Source organism: Aegilops tauschii, chromosome 2 (assembly GCF_002575655.3).
Source record: "Aegilops tauschii subsp. strangulata cultivar AL8/78 chromosome 2, Aet v6.0, whole genome shotgun sequence".
Taxonomy (NCBI): Eukaryota; Viridiplantae; Streptophyta; class Magnoliopsida; order Poales; family Poaceae; genus Aegilops; species Aegilops tauschii.
In genome coordinates, this window is record NC_053036.3 from 3,913,034 (window position 1) to 3,932,466 (window position 19,433).

The window sequence follows — 19,433 nt, forward strand, 5'->3', positions numbered from 1 at the left end:
TGCCTTGCTGACCATGCATTGGACCGGCACGTTAATGTCCGTCCAATCTACCAGCGTAAGCAGCCACTCCTTTGGAACAAGAGTGGTGTTGCAGAAGGCCCTCTTCAACAGCCAGCTTCTTGCAATTACCAGGAGTATACATTTTAATTTTTTGCAACAAAGGTCTTGTAGCAGTAATTTCACAATAAAGGTATTGTTGCAGAAGTTTCTGCAACGTCTTCTATTTTATTTTTACGACAGAGATCTTGATGAAGATTTTTTTTTTTGCAACAAAGCTCTAGTTGCAGAAATTTTAAAGATTGATAGAAGCTTTTTGCAATAGGGGTGATGATCCAGATTTTTTTACAATAGGGGTCGTATTGCATAAAAAAATTGCGAGCAGAGACCGTGACACGATAGAGATGTTTTTGGCCGCAGAAGGATGTTGAGGTGGTCGCGGCCATGGCCGAGGTGGGCATTGGCGTCGAATGGCAGCCGCCCGTGTTTCAGTCGATCGCCTCACCAATCATGGTTGTCGTGCTCGTGGTGGTGCCTCTCGTAGCTTCAATGCTCCAGGCACGTCCTGTTCACCGCCATTATCATGACTAGTGGCCGGACTTGGGAGGTACATATGCGCTAGAAAACAACGTTCGTGGTTTGTAGAAGATGACTGATCCCCAGGCGGATGCAAAAAAAAAAAGGGAAGAAATGAGTGGAGGGAAGAGGTTGGAGAAGAGATAAGGTTGAGAAGGAAGGTCTGGGTAGACCCCACAAAGAACATGTGTTCCTTAGGGGAGGCGGATGGCGCTTTGTACTTTTCCGCCGGCTCAACCCAAGCTTTTCCCTTTACGTTTAATTTAAGCACAATTCATCTTCCATAATGTATTATTTTTGCACAGTATTGATGCGAACGTGTCTATAGATAAGGCCAAAACACTTTTTCTATGTGAAAAGAAGGGACCAATGACATAGTTTTGTCGGACAGAGCAGCATATAATTACTGTAGATATGTTGGATGTGTGGTTGATTTATAAACTTTTTGTGTGGATAGTCAGCTAGACATGTATGTTGTAGACGTGTTGGATTCATGGGTAGCTAGGTATACCTTGTTAGTGCATCTCCAAAGCTGAGCTACAAATACTCTAGTGTATGTCCGATTTTATGTCCGGACGTGATCCGCGGACATGAAGCGGGAGGGAGCAATCCAATTCTATTCACTATGAAATCCAGTTGGGATGAGAGAAACTAGGTTGGAACCATGCATGTGGTGCGATATTGTGGTGTGGAATCCAGTTGGGAGTAGAGAGAGGAGAGGAGGACCATGCATGTGAAGAGAGGGATCAGAGAAAAGGACTAGGTGGAGGCTTTCTATTGGTCAAGTTCATGTTCGAAATCCCACAAAGCTCCCCACGTTTTCTTTGATTTGCCGGATAATGACCGTTCGGACTACATCGCAGACCGATGGGTATCAATGGATGACAAAACTTATCACAAATGGTCTAGAAACCACAAGCCGGAAATATATTGGAGCTTTGAGGGTCTCCTTTGGAAATGCCCTTAGACAATGACTTTATTTTCACATGACGCACAAAAAAAAATATGTGGCTAAATAATATTTGAGTACGGTCCCACCACTTTTATATTGCTCAGAACAATGAACTGTTCTGGGTTTTTTTTATAATAAAGATATATCTAATTAAGGCTTGATATATTCTGGTTAATACGTGATGGATTCAAAGGTAGCTAGCTAGACGTGTTAGACCACGACATTATTTTATGTGATACACAAAAAATATGAGGTCATGTGATAAACAAAAAATAGGATGTTATCTAATATTTATATGATGTTAACTAATATTTGGTCCCCACAAAGAACTAATATTTGGCTACGGGTACACAATATTTAGATTTTTTATGAAGATTGAACGGTTCTGGTTTTTTAATCTATATATATATATTACCTACCAATATATATATATATATATATATATATATATATATATATATATATATATATAATAGTAAAGCAAGGTGTGTTTCTCAAAAAATTTAGTATGGTCGCCCATAGACTTTTTTTACTTATACTATCCAAGGTGGTACTATTTAAAATAGCTCCTTGTCGAGGTGAATTATTGGCCCACATATTCTGGCCCGTTTAAGGTTTCTCGCGCCCAGAAGTAGGAGGCACAAATAATTGCTGCTCAAGGGAGTTGAACTCAAGAGTAACCCAGCTCGTGTTGTGTGTAGAAGCAAAGGCTGATTCACGTATTAGATAGCAGAAAGCCGTCTCGGAAATAATGAATGAGATATGATGAAGGAAGATAAAATCAAACAGAACATGAGAGAAATATAAGAAAGGACAGAGTGAGCCTAATTTGTGGGCTGTTAATTAAGAAGGAAAACGAAGGCTTATATATATATATATATATATATATATATATATATATATATATATATATATATATATATATATATATATATATATATATATATGTGTGTATATATATGTGTGTGTGTGTGTGTGTGTGTGTGTGGGGGGGGGGGGGGGGGTGGGATTTAAAATTAAATGGGACATGAGAGGAATCAGGAAGGAAAGAGAAAAATAGGGAGTTACGTCCATTTAAATTTAGGACGCCGATAACTGCCACACGTGTGGCATCTAATGGGGTTGTGCCACACGTCCTGGGTGGCACGGAGACGACCCAGCCCGCACGATAGCGTCCGGGCGCACCCAGCCACAGCCCGCACGTCCGGTGTGTGGCACAATCGCCCACACGTCCGCGCGATCGAGCGCGCTGCCCGCACGACCGAGCGCTCCCGTCGTCCCGGCCTGCCTTCCAACCCCATTCCGCCCTGCCACCGTCGTCTCCTACCTCTCGATCCCCTACCTCCATCGTCTTCCTTCTCTGGTTGCCATGGCAACCAGACCAGATCTCTAGCGCCTCCCCACCCACCACCCCCACCGCCACCCGCCAGCCCCCACCCCCGCAACGACGAGCTAACAGGTAGATCTCCGATCTCCTCCTGTTTCTCGTCCTTCTTCTGTCCAGAAAAGTGAAATTGCAGATTGCCCACGAACATGGCGACTAGATCCACGTTGTCATGACAAACACACCATGGATTGTGTGTATTCAAAATTGCCCACCAAAGTACACCAGATCTGCCATATTCTATCCTACAGTTTAGCTAAGCTTCTGGGTTGGGTTGGTGCGAGTAGTTGATGCATAAGAATGCGTAGGAATCGCTAAAAATCAGGGGAAAAGAAAAGAAGGGATTTGGGTGCTGCATAGAGATGGAGGAAAAATAATTGCCACATGTTTCTGATGTTAGTTGCCACCTATCGTTGCCGTCAGCTGCCACAATATAGTGTTGTTAGTTGCCATCATATTATGTTCGCTGTTGCCATCGGTTCGAAATGATAGTTGGCATCCAGATTTTAGAAAAGAGAATGAAAGTCCATGTCCTACATGCCATGATGTGTTGGTTGTCTATGCAAGAAAGTGATAAGATTGCCGTGTTTCCTTGTATGTGCAAACAGAAAGAATGCATTTTGCGGATATTGATGCGTTCTTGTTCATGCAGTGACTGAAAACAAAGTGGGAGAAAAAAAGAGGAAAAATGAATCATGAAGACGACACTGATCCTTGGTTTTCTCAAAGGCCAGAAACGCCCCCTTGGGATGCAGCAGAGTACAATCAACTCATTTCTGCAGGGCCGTTGCTGCCACTACTAGAGCAGTACGCAAACATCGGTACAATGCATCGTCAAAAAAGGGGCAGTTGCCATATTTGTGACGAGGAAGATGGCATTCTACTTATGTCCTACAATGTCATTTTTCGCAGGTTCTTATGACCCAACCACACACACAGGGATACCATGGCAAGTGCAAGCACATGGCGCAAACGCTAACAGATGTACGGGTGACCAACTTCAAGTAGCCAATGTGGCAAATCAAGGTAACACGTACGGAAAAGAACACATACTGGTGTCGACATGAAATTAAACTTGCAAGGATGGCAAGGACTTACAAGTTGTATGGAAAAACGCAGGGCCTTCATCTAGCGCATGGCAACAGGCAGCAACCATGTACCTGCCATCAACGTCGTACACAGGTGAGACGAATGAAGTGAATATGTGGACAGTGATTCAGGAGAATGAACTTAGGACAAATGCAGTTGCCATGCCTGGACAACTGCATTTGCCATGATTGGACAGGTGCAGTTGCCATGCATGGATAACTGCATTTGCCATGCCTTGGACAAATGCAGTGCTACTCCTGGGTTGCCATGCATGCACAACTGCATTTGCCATGCCTGGACAAATGCATTGCCATGCCTGCACACATGCAGTTGCCATGTCAAATCAAATGTAGTTGCCATACCTAATCAAAATGTGATTCATGTATCTAAACAACTGTGGATGACAAGTGTGAACAAAAATCTGTGTGGCATGGTAGAACTACTACATGTGCCATGTTGTACAAACTGCAGTTGCCATGCATTGACCAACTGCTAAATGATCACAGTTTTTTATGGTGGAACCACACCGGCAAACATCTCATGGCAAGCTTCGCAGTTGCAGTCCAATGCTATTGCAGATAGAGCACATCAAGTTGGAATGACAAACCAGATGCGGTTAGCGCATGCGGCACAACAAGGTAAAAAATATGTGAACTAGCAAAACAATAGTGCATTTGCTTCTGTGGAAAAGCATGGGGGGAAATGGATTTGTCACGGTGGTGGTGGAAAACAACAAAAATGCTACCAAGTGGACACGTGCATCCTAGAATGCATGTTTTGATGATAAAGGATGTTGGTTGCCATGCATTGGCAACAGTAACTGCCATCATTGTTGAACTGTACCTGCCATGCCTCAAAAACTGCAGTTGCCATGCATGGCCATATGCAGTTGCTATATTCCATTACAATAAACCTGCCACTCAAGCAATGCTTACACACGTACCTTTTTTTTGCAGGGCCTTCGACTACAATCAACAGCGGCGCGGGGACATCTACTGCGGGAACATCTGAGCACACGGAAGAAGCGTTCCACCAGCCAGTCAAAAGTCCTGCCACAAACGATGCAAAATCAGTGTCGGAAATGGCAATCGTTCCAGCGATGCCGACAAGCACACCTTTGCACACCAGCCCAAGCAACACTCAAGCAGATGAAACAACCGCCAATACTGAAGTGAATGATGAAACTGCTGACGAAGCACAAGGGGATGAAGAAGATGGGAAATCAGAAATCATGGTGCCTCAGCCACCATATGTTGGGCAGAGGTTTGATTCGTTTGCAGATGCCAAGGAATTCTACCAGACATATGCAATGTTCCATGGGTTTGCGGTGAACACCGAATACCATAGGAAAATTAAAAAAAACTAACGAGTACAGCAGAGGTGAGATAAGGTGCTACAAGGCACGAAGGAACAAGAAGGGGAAAGGTGTTGCCCCTGTCGTGCCGGAACAAAAGAGAGGTATCATTGTCAAGACAGAATGCCCTTTCCGGTGCAAGCTGAACGCAGATGGAGCATACTGGGTGGTCACCGACTATTTCGACGAACACAACCACAAACTCATAAAGCAGTTTGATCTGGTAAAATTTCTAAGCGCCCACAGAGGATTCAGCCCCCTCAAGAAGAAATTCGTAAAGTTGCTACATGATTGTAACGTCGGTCCGTCAAGAATGGTCCAAATACTATCCCTGATCCACAGCGGAGATGGTAGACTGAGTAGCATGCCCTACATACCAGCAGATGTCACAAACCTAAAGGCAAAGTACCGTAGAGAGAGCATGTTGGCTGACAAAGAAGCCACGATAGCCTACTTTGAAGAGAAAGCAAAAGCAGATGCTGATTTCTTCTACAGGATAAGATTCGATGATGTGGATCGTGTCAGAAACATGTATTGGGTGGAGGGTGCTGCAAGAAGGGCCTACAAACATTTCCGTGATTGCATATCATTCGACACGACATATCTCACTAATATGTACAAGATGCCCTGCGCTCCATTCATAGGAATAAATAACCACAATCAGTCATTGAAGTTCGGTTGCGGACTCGTTCGGAACGAAGATACGGATGCTTACACTTGGCTGTTCAAAACCTTCTTGGAGTGCATGGATGGACTTGCTCCGATGAACCTAATAACAGACCAGGATTTTAGCATGCGTGCAGGCATAGGGGAGGTCTTTCCATTGGCAGTGCACAGGCATTGCAGGTGGCTAATTATTAAAAAGGCTGAGGAGACCCTAGGACCATTTTTTTGCTGACCGTCCAGAGATGCACAAGGCATTCGAGTTATGCGTGGACCACAGCCTGACGGTGGAGGAGTTTGAACGGAGTTGGACGGCTATGATTGAAACATATTAAGTGCAAGACAACGAGACGCTTACTGGCCTGTGGGAGAAGCGAATGTACTGGGTGCCCGCCTACTTCATGAAGTGCTTCTTCCCATTTCTGCAGACTACGCAGCGCAGCGAGGGGTTCAACGCTGTTTCGAAACGATACGTGAGCGCTGGCAACTCATTGCTGCAGTTTGCCAAGCAATACACAGCTTTGCAACAGAAAATACTAGGATCTGAGCTACAGCAAGAAGCGAACACCACACTCAAGCAGCCTAAATTGCTAACATATTTGCCAATGATGGCATGGAACACTATAGTTGCCATGTGGGTTGAACTATAGTTGCCATGTGGGTTGAACTATAGTTGCCATGTGAAAATGATATGTAGTTTCCATGTGGCCCAAAACTTCGGTTGCCATGTTTTATAAACTACATTTGCCATGTTTTATAGACTACATTTGCCATGTTAAATGAAATTCATTTGCCAATTCATAATGTTATGCATTTTGCCATGTGAAAAATATCATGCCGTTGCCACATGGAAACAAAAAACAGAAGAAGAGACGTAGGAAAAAAGAACATGATTTCCATGCCATCATTGGTTTTAGTTATACATGTTGCTATGTTACGACCTACCTCAACATAAGGTGCTACAAAAACATCGTATAAGAGTTTAACAAAAGCACAAAAACATGTAGATTCCAGGAAGAAATAAAGCGTGCCAGCATGTACACGGCTTACCAGGTGGACGAACATACGTTCAAGGTGTGTTCATTATTGGGCATGTCGGATTCAGAACCTGAAGACCCGGACAAGGGAAGGAACTACTATGTGAAGGCAACGATAAGCGAAGACAAATACTACTGCCAATTCTGCAAATTCGAATGCGACGGGATTGTGTCCTGTCACATACTGAAAGTAATGGACATGCACGCGGTCACGCGGTTGCCCCACCATTTCATAAGGCGGCGATGGACTTGGGACGCTGACGATGCGTTGGGGCCATAAACATCAACTGCAGTGTTGGCTGTGCATGACGAGAGACCGGAGGCAACCATGGAAGTCGTGAGGCACATTGTATTGACCAAGAACTATGTTGAACTAATAGATGAAGCATGCAAGTGCGATGAGACAGCGAGGGTGGCAGAAAAACACAGGAAGCCCTGAAAAGAGAGCTTGATGAGATCAAAAAGAGGAAGGCTGAAGAAGCCTTACACAGGTTCCCCCGCACCTCAAGTGTGCCTTCGTCCACGGGTCCGTCATTTGAAAACTTGGAGGTATGGTCTGGAACAGCAAGCACGCAAATCCAGGTCAGGAACCCGCCCCGTTCCATCACAAAAGGACGTCCAAAAGAGATAAGATACAAATCAGGGTTGGAAATTCTAGCAAAACACAAGAAAACAAAGAAAGGGGCGGGCAATCCATAAAAGCAATTGTGGAGGATTTGAACTTATGTACTGGTGACATTTTTTGTAAGGTATATGGTCAGGATTTTAAAAATTCGACAATGACTGTTGGTGGACAACAGGATTTGTAAGAAATGCCATGTACGCCACACATGTGCTGCTAATTCTGCCATGCAGCTTCCATCGAATCCGCCATGTGATTTCTACTGAATCTGCCATCGCGCATATTTTCCGTTTAGACCACGCATTTTGTTTCTGTTTTTTGACATGCTGATCTATTGAAAAATGGCAACTGGGTAGATTAGAGGAATGAAAAAATTGTAGTTGCCATGTGAAATCATCTACAGTTGGCATGTGTAATCCAAAATGCAGTTGCCATGTGGAATGGTATCTAGTTGACATCTGACACAAAACTACAATTGCCATGTTTTATGAACTGCATTTTCCACGTTAAATAAACTGCGTTTGCCATGTTATATGTTATCCAGTTGCCATGTCAAATATCATGCAGTTGCCATGTCATATATCATGCAGTTGCCCAAAATAACAAAAAAACAGAACGATTACTTTCACTAACCGTGTCTGATCAACTATATTTGCCATGTTTTCAGGCATCATAGACACATTCAAACACCCAACCGGTACTACCAACCACAAACACATAAATAGTACTGAAACATAAACATAGCTGCTGTCACACCTAAGTAGGTTCATATCCACACATATATTACAAATATGTTCAATGCCACTCACACGCCACCACTAAAATACTAGACTACGGAAGGGGTGTAGTCATAACATAGTACACGGACATAGTTTTAAAAGAACAAGTTGATACCTTACATTCATCAGCCACAGAATGTAAGGTAGGCGTGCGTGTATGGAGCACCACGTGATCACTTGTACTTCTTGTTGGCTTTTTTGACAGCTTTCTCTATGAACTCTCGTGCGTTGGCCCGCTTGTTGAAATATTCATTCATCAACCAGTTCCATGTGTATATTTTGCGAAGCTCAACGACCATTGTAGCTGTGACGACAGGGACCCGTCGGCCTTCCCACTTAGCAAGGTATTCCAGCGTGTGAAACCCGCAGTCATGCCTATAAAAGAAAAAGAATAAGGTCAACAGAATAGAACAGAAAAAATCATAAACTTTGATGCACAGGAGAAAAAAGGGTTTAGGATTGGTGTGGAGGACACATGAAAAAAGTTAGTAATTACCCGTTTCCTTGCTTCGTAGTCGCGACATACTCGATTGGAAAATGATTGATCTGGACCCTTGAGTTTTCATAGTGACGGGTCCATGTCTCTTTGAGGTTGTTGATGAAGAACTCAACATGTGTAGTAAGGTCTGTATCAGTTTCTAAACGCATTGAATTGAGCACCTCAAATCGTTGGTTCTTCAGGTCAAGACAAATCGCGTAGTGGTGACCACACTTGTCATGTGGGTCATGTGGTGCAAGCTCCTGGAACATGGGAAACAGTACCTGCAAGTAAAATAACAGGACAAGAAAAAGCAGATTTCACATCAATGGCAAAGCAGCAAGAGGTACATGAATGGCAAAGCAGCAAGTGACCAAAAAATACTCCCATAGAGAATGTTTATTTGCCATGTGTAATTAAAAGAAGTTGCCATCCATGTATGAACAAAGTTGCCCACTATTTTAATTCAAGTTGCCACATAATTTGCATTAAAAACAGTCAAACTTAGTTTGCATGGAAGTTGTTGCCACATGAAACATCTGTCACAAAAACAGTATGAAGCCCAAAGTGTGAAGCATAGCTACTAACGGAACATACACTACAGGAAACAGGTAATTTGCCGTCTGTAGATTACAAACGGCAAAGACCTAAATCCAGACGGCAAAGATTTTGCCGTCAGGAAGCAGACGGCATAGTCAGACGGCAAAGATAAGTCGGCAAAGAATACTTTGCCGTCAGCTTTTTATCGGCCAAACTGCAAAGACTTTGCCGTCAGCCAAATCTTCTTTGCCGCCAGCCTTATAAATCACAGACGGCAAAGAAATGTAGTTCTGCCGTCAGCCATTCGCATCTTTGCCGTCAGCCTCGTATATCACAGACGGCAAAGAAAGGGGTCAAATTAAAAAAAAACACAGCAACTTTGCCCCCGAGCGATGCGGTCAACTCATTTGAGTGCAATGCCTATCTTTCTTATTTTTTAACAAGGGGAAGGCCTATCCGTGTGTAGTGTCGTTTCATTCAACGTCAGTGGAGTACAAAATGCAAACATCACCCAAAAAAACTAAAGTTACAAAGTAGTCCTGGAAATTAACACAAAGGACCCTAACAAGTAAGACCAAAAAGCAATCGGGTCCTTCTTCTCCACTCCGTTGCTCTGCCCGCCCCGCCGTCTAGCCGACGCTCACCTCGCCGCTGTGCTGTTCTGCTCGCCTCGCCGCTGTGCCATTCTGCTTGCTGCGCCGCCACCCGGCCCTGCTCAGCCGCGCTCAGGAGCTGACTCGCTCCGGCGCCGCGGGGAGGCACGCGAGGGAGGTCGGGGATGGCCGGTGCTCGACCGGTGGAGCGCCCGGCTGCTCTAGCGGCGGAGCTCGCGAGGCAGAGAGGAGGAGCTCGGGGTGTGGACGGGATCGGGGGCGCGACTGGAGGAGCTCGAGTGCGCATGGCCGGCTGGTGAGGACGAGCTCTCGAGGGGTGGAGCTTCACGCGGCGCTGGCGAGGTGGCGGATGGACTGGCAGAAGGGCACTGGGCGTGGCGGCGGACGGACGGCCTCGCGGGCACTGGGCGTGGCGGCGGACGGACGGCGTCGCGGGAGCTGGCCACGGCATGCTGCTGCTCGGGGATGGGCGGGCGCCGGACGGGGGCGCCGGACGGGCGGACGGCGTTGGCCGGCGGCGTGTGGTTGCTCAGGGGAGATGGAGGGATGAGGGCGCTGGCTAGAGGTGTGCTAGTGCTCTGGGAGATGGAGAGATGAGGCAGCATGGGGGAGAAGATGGGAATCGTGGGTGGGGCAGGTACGGGGGTGGCCTCGTGGGTGGGGTCGTGGGTGGGGGCGCGTGCATCGTGGGGTGGGTTGGGGCATTCGTACGCTGGTCCAGAGTGGGGGATGTGCGTCTCAGATGTTGCCAACTCATCAATCAGCGTGATCGATCCGCGTGGTGTGCTTCTTATTTGCCGTCTGCGGAAACAAATACAGACGGCAAAGAGCTTAATCTGCCGTCTGGTAAAAAAACACAGACGGCAAAGATTCTTTGCTGTCTGCTAAAACAAACACAGACGGCATAGATGCTTTGTCGTCTGTCATTTTTGTTGCAGACGGCAAAGTGAGCTCTTTGCCGTCTGTATTTTGTTTCACAGACGGCAAAGTTTATTTTGCCGTTAGTTTTTCTTTACCGTCTGCAGATGACGGTAAACCCTTTCTTTGCCGTATGCCCAACGAAAAGCTGATGGCAAAGACGTCTCCTGACGACAAATTAGCTATTTCCCATAGTGATAGCATGGGAAAAAGGATGTGCAAAACAAGAAGGAACACTCACGCATTTCTTCAGTGTGAGCTTGAAATCACCATGCTGGGCAAAATTCTTCCTCAGGATTTTATGGTTGAAGTCGCCATCCCATATTTTGCAGGTCACACTATACTGCATGATCGTTTTGTCGGGAGACATATCCATATGCCTGTTGATGAAGTCAACCCCACACGCAACTACATTCTTCGACATTTTGCCAAGTGGCCTCACAGACTCGGCAAGATCACCCAGGTCGACGTACGTCGCATCACATTGTATGACTTTGGTTCTGTCCAAACATGAGCTGTATGAAAATGATACAACATTAAAGAATCATGTCTACTAATTAAAATAAACAATAAAAACATAAACAAAGCATGGCTGTAATAGCAAAAAGGAAAGCAAAAGTAAGAGAAAAGCAAGTGAGGGGTTATGTGGTGTGGACGTTATGCTTTCAGCTCCTTCATGTGCTTGCTGCTGGACCTCGCGTTTCCAAAACGCTTGACAATATCAAACAGCTGGTTCTGCTCCTTTGTGGCCTTGACTTCAGGCTCGTAGTCATCCGCGGGAGGTGCGTGAACTACCCTATGCTGCCTCACAGATCCAGGGGTGGCACTTCTAATGGTATCTTCGGATACCGACTCAGCAGGCACGTTAGAACTTGATTGCCGCTGACCCCATGAGGACCTCCTATTCAATGCTTCATCCTCAATCCTGCGGTAGCGGCATCAAGTGACGCCGAAATCTCATCAGGGTGGCTGCAAGGATCGAAAGAGTGGGTTAGGATACTTCGAAACAAACAAGTTATTGTGAAAAAAGGATGCAGAATATGAAATGTAGGTGCAAAAAGAAGTGAGTTGCCGTGTAGAGATAACTCCAGTTGCCTTGTGTAGTGCACTGCCACTACTAGGGAAAACCTTATACACAGAATCTTAGCAGCAGCGCGGGAACAAAACAAGCGCTACTGTTACACAGTTAGCAGTAGCGCAACCAAGTGGAACCACGCTGCTACTAAAATCCACAGACAATACCCGCCACCCTAGATTTAGCAGCTGCGCGCTTCTACTACCCACGCTACTGCTAAGAGAATAGCTATAGCGAGGGAGATACCCCATGCTACTACTGAGCGTGTCCACCCCACACCACACCGGCACACCGACCCGGATCGACCCCCACCCCACCAAACTCTCTCTCTCTCCTCTCATCCACAGCCGCCGCCGCACTCATCCGCCCGGCGATCCCACCGGCCGGCGCCCTCCGCCCTCATCCCCTCCACCTTCCCCACCTTCTATCCATCTATATGCCCCTAGACTAGATCGAGCAGGCGAGCGCCGTCAGATCGGGACCGGTCATGCCCACGGCGGGGCATCTGGATCCGCGCCACCATCGATCCAGGACGCGACGTTCGGCTCCTTCTCCACATCCACGCCAAGGGTGACGAGGAGTGAGGGGGCTTCCTCCCCGCGCTCTCTCCCGGCGGTGCTTGGGGCCCTCTACAATGGAGACGGCGCCATCTCGCCGTGCACGCCCCCAATCTGGAAGGTGGAGCAGAAGCCCGCGCCCCTCCTCCCCACCACGGCACATCCTCTCCAGGTCACCAGATCCGGCTTATATCCCTGCCGGCCGTGGTACCATCGGAGAGCGATTTAGTGCTGACACTCTTGGTTCTATGGATTTAAATAGTCCAGTATACAGGTACGCATTAGAATTTAGTTATTGGTCATGGATTCATGATTCTCCCATGTGTATTTCAGTTTAGTCATAGCAATTTAAGTACATAAGAACAAAAGATCTGTAGACTAAAGTTCCTAAAGCAAAATTGTTATGGGATTCAGTTACTATATATACAAGTAAATGCTTAGTTAATGAAAAGAAAAGGTTGCTGCAGCGCCTGTCCGAGCAAGTTTTTGGTTGCCTGTCCCACCAATATACACACAACTTTTGGTTGTTAAAGCAAAACTATTATGGGATTAAGTTACTACAAGTAAATTTTAAGTTAACAACACGCAAGACTGCTTTTTTGGTTGCCTGTCCGACCAAATTTTGAGAGATAGATTCATTATAATGAATTGGCAAGAAAAGGTTTGCAAGTGTTGATCATGCAGGTAGTTGCCGGTGGTTGTGTTGTAGCAGCTGCATTATCTGTGTTCCTGGAGAATCTTGATAAAACTCTTGGATCCAAGGAACAAATGGTGATTGCTGAATTTGTTGTCTTTGTTCATCATACCTAAAGTTTGATCACTTATACTTTTGTATGTATAGTACTTGCATCCTGAACCACATGGTTTACTAATGGGAGTGTGACTGAGTGATGACAAGTCCTCTCTATTTTTTTTTCTTTTCATGATTAGTAAAATCCTTGCAGCTGGTAGTCTTTGAAAGATTTTGCCCCTGTAATATCTACAATGCTGATTCTAGATTGCTCTGCTAAGAGTTCAGTTGAGCATGGCTTGGGTGCTGATCTTGTTTGTCATTGATGCGTGCTAAATAGTAACTGAACCTGTTAAATTTTGTCAGGATGCAGAAAACATGTGGACACATATATCTGCTATCTTATACTATTGTTGGTACTTTGAGGCCTCACAGTGTGGTTCATGTCTAGCATACATCGCTCTATGTGAACTATTGTTGGTACTTTGAGGCCTCACGTAGCTGAAATTTAATTTAATTTGTTCTTTGTTCTTTACAGAAATCTTGGGTTCATAAATGGGAGAAGCACATAAGGGAGAAGAAGATGATTGCAAGGATGGAGAGGGAGCAAATCATTTGGAGGGATAGAATGCCACTGTTTGGTGTTTTGATGCATTTTTATTTGCTTTCAACTGTGTTTGCACTAGTTTGGAATAAGTGACTAGGCAATAAGTGTAGATGTATGGATATGCTCTAATGCTCCTGGTTTACTATAAATCTTCGATTTGGAATGATGTGTAATGCTGCTAGTTTATTACAAATCTAGGCTTGTTTTAGTTGTTAGAATTATATGCATAAAATGGAATTGATGGATTTTATTTTTTTAATTCCTAATTAGTTAGTAGTAGCGTGGGGGTGAAATGGAGCGCTACTAGTATTCAGGATACTAGTAGCGTGTGGTACTATAGACTCGCTACTACTATTTCGTTAGTAGTAGCGCGGGTGACATCTGCGCTACTAGTAAAATGTTAGTAGTAGCGCGGGTTTACCCCGCGCTACTACTAACTATTAGCTGTAGCGCGATACTAGTAGCGTGGGTACCCGCGCTGCTAGTAGCCATTTTACCCGCGCTGCTAGTAGCCTTTTTCCTAGTAGTGTGCAGTTGCCATGTGGCAGCAAGTGCAGTTGCCATGCGGCAACAACTGCAGTTGCCATGTGGCAATAACTGCAGTTGCCATGTGCTTGGCGAATGGAATTGCAACATGGCAACAAACTGTAGGTGCCATGTTGCAGCAACTCCAGCTGCCATGTGCATCAGATCAGATTTGCCATCACCAGTGACAAACAAAAAAAAGCTTGTGACAAACTTCAGACTAAAAAAATGTAGAAACCAAAATGATAAACACGCAAAAAAATGTACCTTGAACTATCGGCTCTGCAAACTTCACAGCCTTCCTCCCTCAGTCATTGGCTGTGCCATCATTGGGGCCATGCCTGCCGGGAAAGCAAAGGAAACTGGCATAGGATCTTGAGCCACTGGTTCGTCTTGACTGCGATCGATGCCAAGGCTACAGCTCGGTGGGGTGAAGGCCATTGGGTGCCTCTCCTCCCTACCAGCCGGACCGCGAATGAGATGTCTGGCAGAATCCAGGGGTGACAGATTAACAAACATTTATGCCTCGTCTGTTGCAGTATCATCATGCTTATTAGTAGGGTCGGGCGTAATGCCGGGGACACCAATGTTGACTGGTAGCTTAGAAGTGCGCAGATTTAATCTGGGTTCTCCACAGTGCTAAGAGACGCAGTCTGCTCCAGGCGTTCACCTCCGTCAGCCGTGCCTGGCATTCTTCGTGCCTCGGTTGTACCCCGGACTTCCGTTTTCTCCATAACATTGCTTTTGGCAGGTGGTGGGAACAGTGTGGAAGCAGGCACATAACCAAAGTCATCTCTGCTGCTCCTGGCTACATCTGGTGCATTGGGTATGTCTGCAGGTTGCTTGCGGGGGCTACGACGCCTAGGTGGAAGACCAGCTCGCGGAACGGTCACCGTAGCAACCTCTGGACCACCAGAAGCTGGAGCTGTTGTGCCATGAGTCTCACCTGTGGATGGCATCTCATTCTGAAATTGTCGCCGCAACCCCTTATTTGTGGACGCATAAGTACCAGCAGCCACGTGCTTGGAATCTGTATCAGATGAGCGGGAATCTTCCTTGCCTAGGTTCATATCGGGAGCATCCACTTCAACACTTGCTGATCGGGTGGCAGGGGTCACAGCAGCATCCCTCATTGCCAATAGAGTGGGCAATATCTCAGCAGTCCTGGTAGATACTGACTCATCACTCCCAGATGTACGGATGCCTGTTGTTGTAGCCTGCACATCTGCAACCGGCGGAGATGATAGGCCGCTTGCATCAGAGCTGGTGGGAACAGTGGACGGTGCGGCAGCAGTTTTCTCGACTGGCGCCTCATGAACATCTGAGTTGCCACCTGTCGACAACTTTGAATGGATGCGTTCGAGTGGGTCTCTACCGTTCTGCTTGGTCACGCGTGTAGTAGTCTTCTTCACCCTGCAAGAAAGCGCATGAAGAGTATGAAAATTTTGAACAAAAATAGTTGCCATGATAGTCATATTTAAAAATGGAAAAACGTGTGATGTGCCAGAGCTGCCAGAGCTGCCATTTGAGAACAAGGTATGGATGAGCACACAAGACAAATGTTGGGGGGTGGAAGCCACTGGAGAGCTGCTAGTTGCCATATGAGTGGGGTAAGAATTGCCATGTGACCTACTTAGCAATTGCCATGGAGTACAAACGGGGGTTGCCATGCAGCAAAAAAATAAATCATGAGAAAAAAAAGAAGAAGTTGCCATGTGGTACTGATGGCACTGGCCCATATGGCAAACTGAACAGCTGCAACGAAAAGCAGACGGGCAGTTGCCGCAAAAATGTATCAACTAGAAAAGTTGTGTATGATCTAGAATGAATCAAACAAAAGAATAGCACTATGACAAATACAAAAACAGGGAGAACCTACTTCTTGATTGTCTTCCTCAAGTCTTCCAACACGACAGGATCACCAGTGTTTGACGTCGACATACGAGGAGACGACCTAGCGGAAGTGGTGTCACCAACAGTGGGAGCTCCCTTGTTCAATCGAGCAGAAGCACGGGTTGGCGTTGGTGCTTGTTTCTTCTTAACTGCTCGTCCACCAGCTGTCGCCTCGCTGCACGTAGAAAAGATGGCAAAAAAGGATACCAAGTGTGAGACACAAAAATCATGCCACGCTTAGCAAAACAATGAAAAAGAGGGTCGGTCTATTGAAAAGGAGAGAAAAACAAAACACTAAATAGATGTCGAACCTCCTCCTAGCAGCTACGGGATCGGTCCTAGACCTCTTGCCAACAAGGCCCTGCCCAACATCCTCTGGAACTCTGCCCCTCTTTGACGGTGACACCCCCGTGTCTCCCGCACCTGTTTGTTCAACTGCTTCCTCCGCTGGAGGGACATCTACTGCAGCCTTAACCTTCGTACCACCTGCACGAACTTCACCATGTTTATCGTCGTCGGTTGCATGTTGCACAATCTTCATGTCATCGTCATTGTCCTTGTTGAGACCAGCGTCTCCATCTAGATCATCTTGCGTGTCAGGAAGCTCCTGTGAGCTGTTGCAGTCGTACCGGCCACGGCAACCAGTTGGTCGGTGTGTCCGTTCTTCAACGAATGATGTGAATTGCCTCACAACCACGTCGCTGTCGGAGCCATTAAGTTCCGTCCAACCCTCAACCAACTTCTCGAGCAAGCTGGTCATGCCGGTGGCAAACTGCCCAACTAGATGCTCAACAGGTGCCCTTGCCTGAGCACAAAAAACAGAAAAGTAGCAAAAACCAAAGATACTAGAGTCACGTGCGTAAGAACAAAAAAAACCAAAACAACCATAAGATATATATCAAAAATGCAAAAGGGAAAACAAAATTTCCAAAAAACAAAATGAACATCCTTGATTACCTCAGTAGGACAAGATGGAGCTGAATGCACATCCATCCACTTGCCAAAGTTTTATGGCCCACCAAACACACTGTAGTCTATAGCATTCTTGGCCATCAGCTGTAAACCAGCAAAAAATAACTAAGATGTGAGAGAAATAAGGTGCAGTGACTAACAATTCATGTATTGCAAAAAAGAGGAAAATAAAAAAGGACTTTCGACACGGATGGCGGAGTTGCCATATGTGGTCAGACATGGTTGCCATGTGCAGACAACCATGCTTGCCAAAGGTATTTATCTCTTGTTAGTCATACATGATTGCCGTACGGGGATTTTTTCACATGTTATACAACATCCGAAATTGAAGAATGTCGTGCAAGAGAGAAGGCAAAACTAACCTGCAGTTTTCCATATTTCGTATTGGTTATCCTGTCTACGGCAAGCACAGCCTTGACAACAGCGTTTGTCCACGCAGAGACAACAAACTTATGTGCAGGCGGCGGGCCTCCTATCCCGGTAAAGTCAACGATGGACAGATCAAGAGCATCGACATACATGAGCTGGTATACACAAAAAAAAGGAACCTATGTCATTTTCAATCATGCTATAGTGAAAAAAGAAGCTTATGTAGTTTTTTCAGTCATCAAGTTGAAGAGAATGGAAACAAAAGGATTTGCCATCTATCTATGTTGGTTGCCATCATGCTTGTGTTGTAGTTGCCATCTAGTTATACTGGTAGTTGCCATGCATATTGTATAAGAGATAATGGATGTATGAAATAAAACATTTTTTTGTGTTGTTGAAAAATGCTGGTACACACAATAAAAAAGGAAGCTATGTGAGTTGCAATCATGCTATGGTGAAAAGGAAGCATGATGGTTGCCATCTTGAGTCATCAAGTTGAAGAGAACGAAAGAAAAAGATTTGCCATCTATCTATGTTATTTGCCATCATGCTTTGTTGACAGTTGCCATCTTGTTATGATGGTAGCTGCCACCACCTCAACATCAGGGTTGCCATACAGATTGCATAAAAAAAGATTGAATGTATGAAATGAACACTTTATTGTGTTGTTGAAAATGCTAAAAGGATTCACATAAAACATGAAACAAAAGGGTTGCCGTGCACGATCTTGTATGGTTGCCATGCAAGATCTTGTACGGTTCACACTTATCAACCGTTGTGATGTTGATTTAGGAAAAATCACTGAACCGTGATAAGAGTATTTGCAAAAGAGTGGGGGGAAATACCATTAGGTGCAAGCGACAACCCTTCTGGTACATCTTGGTTGAGAATGCATCATGCAGGAAGTCATCGATGAATTTACACCAATTCATTTTCTTCACGTCTTTCAGCTTCGCCTGCACAACACAAAAATTCAGGACAACAAAAGTTGCCGCATCAGCATTCAAATGAAAGCATCAAAAAACTGGCAGTGACTAGCTTCCAGATGACATCAGAATCAAAAAAGAATTGAAGGGAACAAAGAAGTTGAGAAAGAGCATTCACCAGGATGGGGAAGCACTTGTTGCTTGGGCGAAGAGACGTGGTAAGCGCAAAGACAGCTGAGATCAAGTACATGAGCAGCTTCATATTAAATACCTCGCCATGGGTTGTCATGCCCTCCAGCGAAGTTGCCAGCGCAGTCGTATTCGGCATGGTTGACATGCCAGGAAACAAACGGGGGAACAGGGCTTCCTCAATCTTATTGTTCACCTCATACGGGACTTTGATTTCTCCACAGGGCACACCCAAAGTGCAGAACACCGAATCCTCATCCAAAGGCAGTCTTCCCCGTTGTTGGGGATAATACTACTGAGTATAAACCGGTCAGGAGGGGCCGGGTTATGCCCATAAGGAGTTAGTCATATTTGAAGCCCATGAAGGCAGGGAGTATGGCGCTTTATGGAGGAGATCTAACACGGAGGCCCAGGGCCCAAAGGCGGATTAGGGCCCATAGACATAAACCGCCAGGTGATATGTAACTTGTGTTGTAAGATAAGAAAGGGTAGAAACTGAGCCGGACACGTTTATGAGCCGGCCTCGGGATTCTGTAAACCAACGGGCGTCAACCTGTGTATATAAAGGGACGACCCGGCGGCGGTTT

The 19,433-nt window shown here is 45.7% G+C and overlaps 1 pseudogene; it reads left to right on the forward strand.

The window, feature by feature from the left end:
• The first annotated feature begins 4,063 nt into the window (after positions 1 to 4,063).
• Positions 4,064 to 7,751, forward strand: LOC141041893 (protein FAR1-RELATED SEQUENCE 5-like; annotated as a pseudogene).
• The last annotated feature ends 11,682 nt before the right edge of the window (positions 7,752 to 19,433 follow it).